Source organism: Berghia stephanieae, chromosome 11 (assembly GCF_034508935.2).
Source record: "Berghia stephanieae isolate SIO BIC M18660-M18661 chromosome 11, UCSD_Bste_1.3, whole genome shotgun sequence".
In the NCBI taxonomy this organism is placed as follows: domain Eukaryota; kingdom Metazoa; phylum Mollusca; class Gastropoda; order Nudibranchia; family Aeolidiidae; genus Berghia; species Berghia stephanieae.
Genome location: NC_088370.1, coordinates 10,647,205 through 10,654,819, shown reverse-complemented (window position 1 = coordinate 10,654,819; position 7,615 = coordinate 10,647,205). Strand labels below are relative to the sequence as shown.

The 7,615-nt window shown below is 38.5% G+C and overlaps 1 protein-coding gene across 3 annotated transcripts in view; it reads left to right on the top strand.

Annotated features, from left to right (window-relative positions):
• LOC144956591 (cadherin EGF LAG seven-pass G-type receptor 2-like) overlaps positions 1-7,615 on the top strand; it is a 92,964-nt gene that overhangs the window by 76,837 nt on the left and 8,512 nt on the right. The window lies entirely within an intron of this gene.

Genomic DNA, 7,615 nt, shown 5'->3' with positions numbered 1-7,615 from the left:
TACTCTCTCTCTCTCTCTCTCTCTCTCCTCTCTCTCTCTCCTCTCTCTCTCTCCTCTCTCTCTCTTCTCTCTCTCTCTCCTCTCTCTCTTTTTTTCTTTCTCTCTCTCTTCTTTCTCTCTCTCTCTCTTTTCTCTCTCTCTCACTCTCTCTGTCTGTGTGTATGTGTGTGTATGTGTGTGTGTGTGTGTGTCCCCTCTCCCTATCTCACTCTCTCTTTATCTCTATCTCCCCTCCTCCCCCCCTCTCTCTCTCTCTCTCTCTCTCTCTCTCTCTCTGTGTGTGTGTGTGTGTGTGTGTGTGTGTCTGTAACTTTATTTCTCTCTTTATCTCACCATTTGATTTTTTACTGTATTTTGAAATGAAGATATTGAGCAAAAGAGCATATATCAGAGATATTATACATTAAGCATTTTCTCGGATTCATCAGAACCAATGTAGTCTATCCAAATCTATTACCTCCAGCTGGCCATATTTAAAAAAACAGTCCCTTCAGAGCAATTGGGCCCGTGGAGCCGGAATTTATCCCGGTTTCTGTAGCGTGAAACGGACAAGAGCTAGTGTGCTTTACTTGCTATCTTTTGGATAGGACGCTAGCCTATCGCAAAGTACTTTCCGCCAAATTTAACAGACCCAGCTACCCAATCATTGCTGGGAGGACCAGGGGGGGGGGTCAGAAAAAAAATATCCACGGCACCCGGGATCGAGCTCGGTTCCTTTGCGTATGAAGGGAGTGCTCTACCAACTGAGCTACCAGGACCTCCAGCTGATCATATGGAAACATATTTCAATTTTATATGATACAAGTCGCGTTTAAGGCGTATTTATAAATTTAAATTTTAATTGTACTCCTACAATAACCACCAATGGAAAATGTGATCTGATAAGTTAATTCAATGCACCAGAGGATAGCAATGGGGGAGGGGAGATTAGAGAGAGAAAGGATTTGAAGTGGGATTGCTAGAAAGAGAATATGGGAAGATGGGGGAGGGGAGGGGAGGGGGAGATAGAGAAAGGTAGGTAAATAGATAGATAGATAGATAGATAGATAGATAGATAGATAGATAGATAAGATAAGATAGATAGATAGATAGATAGATAGATAGATAGAGGAGGGAGGGAGGGATGGAAAGAGAGAGAGAGAGGGAGGGAGAGAGGTGGGGGGGGGAGAGAAGTAGAGAGAGAGATATGGATAGATAGATAGAAGATAGATAAACAGACAGAGAGGGATGGATAGATAAACAGACAGAGAGGGGGGATGGATGGATGAAGATAGATAGATAGATAGATAGATAGTAGATAGATAGATAGATAGATAGATAGATAGATAGATAGATAGATAGATAGATAGAAAAGGGGTGAGGGAGGCAGGGGAAGGGAGAGACGAGGGGAGTGGGGGGGGGGGGGGGGGAGGAGGGAGGAATAAGTTGCTATGTTCATCCAGGATTTTCGATCTGTATGTAATGATATGCACTAATTTCTATTCATAGGACGTTGTTGTTGTGAAGGTCAAGGCCTTTTTTTTTTTCTTTTCATGTAGCCAATTGGTAAAACGCCTTTTCCATATCGGCCAACAAATTGAATGGGTTAGTTCTAGTTGTGGCCAAGTCCAGTTTATAAATTATAAATTGTGCTTTTATATAGCGCAATATCCACTAAACGTGCTCAAGGCGCTTTACAAGGGGCCCCTGGCCAACAGTAACATTTAACATTTAGTACGGTACATGACGCCTGTTAGGCGATATTAACCTCAAATCCAGACGCCCTGTAATTTTTTTTCATGTAGCTCAGCATAGCAATAACAACTTTTGCATCTTTCACTGATACGGAAGATTTTTTTAAAAGGTTGAGCATTTATACAGCACAATAATATCCACTAAAAGTGCTCAAAACGCTTTACAAAGGGTCCCTGGCCAACAGCAACTCGTAACATATAATAGAAAGAGACATGACGCCTGTTGGCGGTAATACATATTTTCTGATAGCTACAACGCTGTTAACAATCAGGTAGCTACTCATTTTACAATAGAGTACAGTGAGAGAATGTGAATAAAGAGTTGTTGTTTTTTTTCCAAGGACTCAACTATGCGCCGAGCGAGGCTCGAACCCAGGACCTTCTGATCCGAAAGCGAGTGTCATACTGCTAGACCACATAGCCGCACCAACTGATATAAATTACCAACTGATTCATTATTTTTATTTTCTAGATCACTGATATCGTCACTATAGAAGGAACGAAGTTGACGTCACTCCGCTCTTTGTTTTTTTTTAAATTTTAGACAGCCACTTCTATGAGTAGTTATTTTATATCCACGCTGGCGGATGTTGTGAGCATTTTAACTCAGCATAAATTGTCAGTCAGTTCTAGAGGCGACCAAATTGTTAAAATCAATGTGCAACTTCTCTAGATAAAAAAAAATTTCGGCCGGCTAGAAGAACTCAAAAAGACGAATACCTTCACTTTCGAAACCGGGCTTCAGATATAAAGGAATATGAGAAGATGAAGAAGAAGAAGAAGAAGAAGAAGAAGAAGAAGAAGAAGAAGAAGAAGAAGAAGAAGAAGAAGAAGAAGAAGAAGAAGAGGAAGGAAAGGGGAAGGGAATGGAAGGAAGGAAGAAAGCAGGAGGAGGAGGAGGAGAAAGAAGAGGAGGAAAGATTATTATTGTGATCCTTAACTTGTCAATAATTCTTAAGCCTGAGATTCTAACGAATTGTCGCGTTTAAGAATTTTTGGCAAGTTAAGTTCGAGTATATATAATTCAAATTTCTGACCAAAAACGAGAAAGATGTTTTGTCACGTTTTGGCTGTTTTTGTGGCACAGTCTTGTGGGAGAGCATTTATACGAGGATCTCCTCATAAAGCCAAGATATTTAGAATAGAAAATTAATGATCGATATCACGGAATTGAATGTATAAAACAGAGGAAAGAAAAAACAGATTGCGAACACAAAAACAATCATGATAAATCCAACTGATACCCTCTGATATAATACATAACGGTTACATGCAAGAGATTAAGAGATAGATGGATATAAAGATATAAATATAGATAGATAGATAGATAGATAGATAGATAGATAGATGTATGGTCATTCAGAAAGATACTTTGGTAAATGAATATATGAGTAATTAGGTAAATATATAAATATATGGATGGATGGATAGTTGGACTGACAGAGAGATGTATGTGGATAAATAGATAGATAGATAGATAGATAGATAGATAGATAGATAGATAGATAGATAGATAGATAGATAGATAGATAGATAGATAGATAGATAGATAGATAGATAGATAGATAGATAGATAGATAATTTGTTAAATGGAAGATAGAAAGATAGAAAGAATAATGGATTAATGGATATATAATATATATATATATATATATATATATATATATATATATATATATATATATATATATATATATATATATTTTAATATTTACCACAATGTTGGAGTCTAGTCTACATCGATGTTTCAGGCCTTTCGGCCATCGTCAGGACTGTGTGTTACATGAGTTTGGTTTGTTGTGTGTTGTTGCTTGTTGAAGTGGTTCCGTAGGTTTGTAGTTGATTAGTAGATGTTTTCGTCTATGTGGACAGCTGTTGTACATCTCATTTTTCGTGTGGCTTCATGAGGGTGTTTGATTATAGTATATTTTTCTTCCAGGCATAAGCTACATTGTATTGATGATGGTGTGTATCCTGTTGCTTTAGATATAATTTTCAATGAAATGCTGTTGTATAGTTTGTTGTCTTTTAATTTCCAAATATGTTCGCTGAGTTTTGTGGATGTTTTTTAGTTGGTGTTTCTAAAGGTCGAGGTGTGGAGGTTGTATCTTGTTTTGAATTTTTTTTCCGTTAGTCCTACATACTTTTTCCTGCTTGTTTGTTTTAGTTTCGGTGACTGTGGCTTGGTAAATTAAGCTTGATTATTAACATTGTTTGTTTAACGGGCAATGCTCCTATTTCTGCAGTTGCATTTTCTGGTGGGTGGGTTTTGCTCTTGTCGGTGGGTTTTTGTTGTTTTTTTTTCTTTATTTTTGTTTTTTTTTTTTGTGGCTTGAATTTATTTGTTCTATGTGCGCATGCAAGAGTAGCTTATTTTTATGGTATTCCTGTTGATAATTCTATGTAGCTTGTGATTTTTTGGAAAGTGTGTATCAATTTCAGGAACTGCTGTCCATTGAACACGATTCAATATATATATGTATATTATATATATATATATATATATATATATATATATATATATATATAGAGAGAGAGAGAGAGAGAGAGAGAGAGAGAGAGAGAGGGGGGAGAGGCGGGGGAGGGGGGGGAGGGAGGGAGAGAGAAAAAAGGGGAGGGGGAAGTTGAGACAGAAAAAATGGGGGGGGGGGGGTAATCGGGAAGGGAATCAGAATAATAAAGGAAACATACCGATGCTAGATATATATCGCATGTTTTATTCAGGGTGACAATGACCCCTGAGGATGAACGCTAGAGGTCAAGGTTAGTCTTATAGTGCATCAACACCAATATGGACTGAATAAATAGGTATAATAATATTATGCGATCCTCCATCTCAATTCCGGGATGAACGAAGAATTTTGTTTTAACCCTCTCCTTACCACCTACAGCAAAATCGTCACATTTGTTACGACACAATATACATTTTTCTAATTTAGATTTATATTCACATCACAAACTTTGAAGAATGATCTGTGTTTAATTGATAAGAACATAAAGTTGTTTTGTAGAGAGCTTGTTTGAGTTTAAAATATCTATTTTTCTGCTAGTTAAACCTACGATTTTGGGAAAATACTGAAAATGCTGGGTAAGGAAAGAGTTAACCCTCTCCTTACCACCTACAGCAAATTCGTCACATTATTTACGACACAATAATATACAATTTTTCTTATTCAGATTTATTTTGTACATCACTATGATCTTTTTGTTTGATTAACAAGAACATAAAGTTGTTTTCTGGGGGGGGGGGGGGGTACATACTGTGTCTTCTATCCCTTAATATCTGTTTTCCAACATGCTTTCTGTCTTTGTCTTGGAATGAGATTACTTGGTTTTGTCCTCGCCCTGGCTGGAGTCCTAGCTGGGAGGGAAACAGTCAAATGCATAGTTATTGTTTTGGGAGATGATATTTTTTTCCTTGTAAATCATCTTTCTGTTAAGTATTATTATATTTGTTATTTTGAATGTTTAATGTAAGCATTTGAGTGTATTCATCTTTGTTGGATTTTGTGCTTGTGTCCAGATGAGACTTATAGGTGATCTCAAACTAAGTACATTGGTGGTATGCTCTTGGAATCTACATCGGATCCCTATTTGTTCCCAGTTCCCCTATGTCATACTTTTTCTTGAATGCTGTAATTGTAATTATAGAACTTTTACTATCTTATTTTCTTCCTTTTTACTGGCGCTGATATAACCTAAATGTGTTGCAAGGGCCGTAAAACCCTTAAAAACAAAAACAAGAACATAAAGTTGTTTTGTAGAGAGATTGTTTTGAGTTTAAATAACCAATGTTTCTGTGGGTAAGCCTGCCGTTTTTGGGAAATACTGAAAATGATCGGTAAGGAGAGAATTAAAGAATTTTACAGCGCTTGCAACATATTTAGGTCATATCAGCGCCAGGATGAACTAAGCGTGAAGAAAATTTTAAGTTAAAAATCGAAATGTTCAGAAAAAGGAAATTATCTATTTATCTTTTATTATTTTTAGTTGAAGAAACAACCTTCTTCTCATCAGTGACGACGTTAAGTTTGAAATACAACAAAATGGGGATTTCGATCACTTAGTTGGTAGAGCGTTCGCTTCACAAACAAAAACAAAGAGATCGATCCCGGGTACAGTCGGCGGGATTTTTTTTTCTGACTCCCCTGTCCACCCAGCAGTGGATTAGATAGCTGGGTCTGTTTGATCTGGCGTAAAGTACTAGCGTCCTATCCAAAGGGTAGCAAGCAGTTGTATTGTCCGTTTCAAGCTTTAAAAACCGGGATAAACTCCAGAGTTCCATAGGCCTATTGGCTCTGAAGGAAGGTTTCACAACGATATATCGCCGTTTTAAGACATTTGCGGGTCCCGTTGGATTAGTTGGTAGAGCACTCGCTTCACACGCAAAGGGACCGAAATCGATCCCGGGTGCAGTCGAGATTATTTTCGAACCCCCCCCCCCCCCCCCCCCCCCCCCCCCATTCCAAGAAAACTGTGTCACAAAGTCATTCTTGACTGAATAGAAAAAAATATAATTGAAATATTGTGGTAAAACCGCATTAAAAATAACGCACACGCGTAGTATTGACTAATATTGAAGTGCAAAGTTCGATCCAGATTTGATCAAAAAACTGTGTTCATTATAAATCTCAGGCGAAGGAAATGTCTGATGACTCATCATACGTTCCGACCAAAATAGTGCATGAAATATTCCCAGCATCTTGCCGGAAACGGGTTAAAGACGTATCGTTTCGTGTCGGTGCCAATGGACACGGGCTGCTTTTCTTTTTGTAGTCGGGTATAGGAAGTATGCACTTGGCTAATAAGTTCACATCATTGCCATCCGGAAGTAAAACTGGTCAACACACAAAAATGTGTGTAACCTTGAAGGTTTACAGTCTGGTTAATACAGTTTAGTGAGAAGTACTCATAAATGAAGGTGGCAAAAAACAATAACAAAGACATGAGTGACGTCATCTTCGATAATAGCGTCCTATTTTTTTTTCCGCAAGACTGACTGACGACTTTGAGTCTGTTCGATTCTGTTTTGGTGGACACGGTGTCTAACGACGGGACGTAAAAGAGCAAAGATTTGTGATCTTTGGTGACGACCAGCATATGTTTTGACTAGGAAATAAGGTGCTCTCTCTCTCTCTCTCTCTCTCTCTCTCTCTCTCTCTCTCTCTCTCTCTCTCTCTCTCTCTCTGTCTCTGAAACCAGAAGATCAATTTTAAAAGATATAATATATCGGGTCCTTCGGAAGAGTAGTTTTACACTTCCAATGAGATAGGAACCAGTTACATCACACTTTTGTTCCCTTTTATTATCACTCGTCCCGACATTGAACGTGACTCAGCATCGTTCAACATTGTTACAAGTTTTTTTTCCAAATGCAACACAGTGACTCATCTATTGCCCCCGAGTTTACCTCCTCCCTCCCCCCCCCCCCCCCCTCCCCCCGTCCGCCCCAACTCTCTTTCCTTTTCTTCTATATGTGCGGCTATGTGGTCTAGTGGTATGACACTCGCTTTCGGATCGGAAGGTCCTGGGTTCGAGCCTCGCTCGGCGCATAGTTGAGTCCTTGGAAAAGGCTCTTTACTCACATTCTCTCACCGTACTCAGGTGTAAAATGAGTACCTGGCCGTTAACAGCGTTGTCTTTGTCCGAAACATTGTAATATCGCCTGACAGGCGTCATGTCCCGTCCTACATGTTAAATGTTGCTGTTGACCAGGGACCTCTTGTAAAGCGCTTTGAGCACATTTTAGTGGATATTGCGCTATATAAAAGCTCAAAAGAAAAAAATCATATCTTTATCTTAAATTAATTATATTCAAATGAACCGGCCTAGTTTCCAATTTTTACCTCGTAGCAATTGATATCAATTATGATTACAGTTCG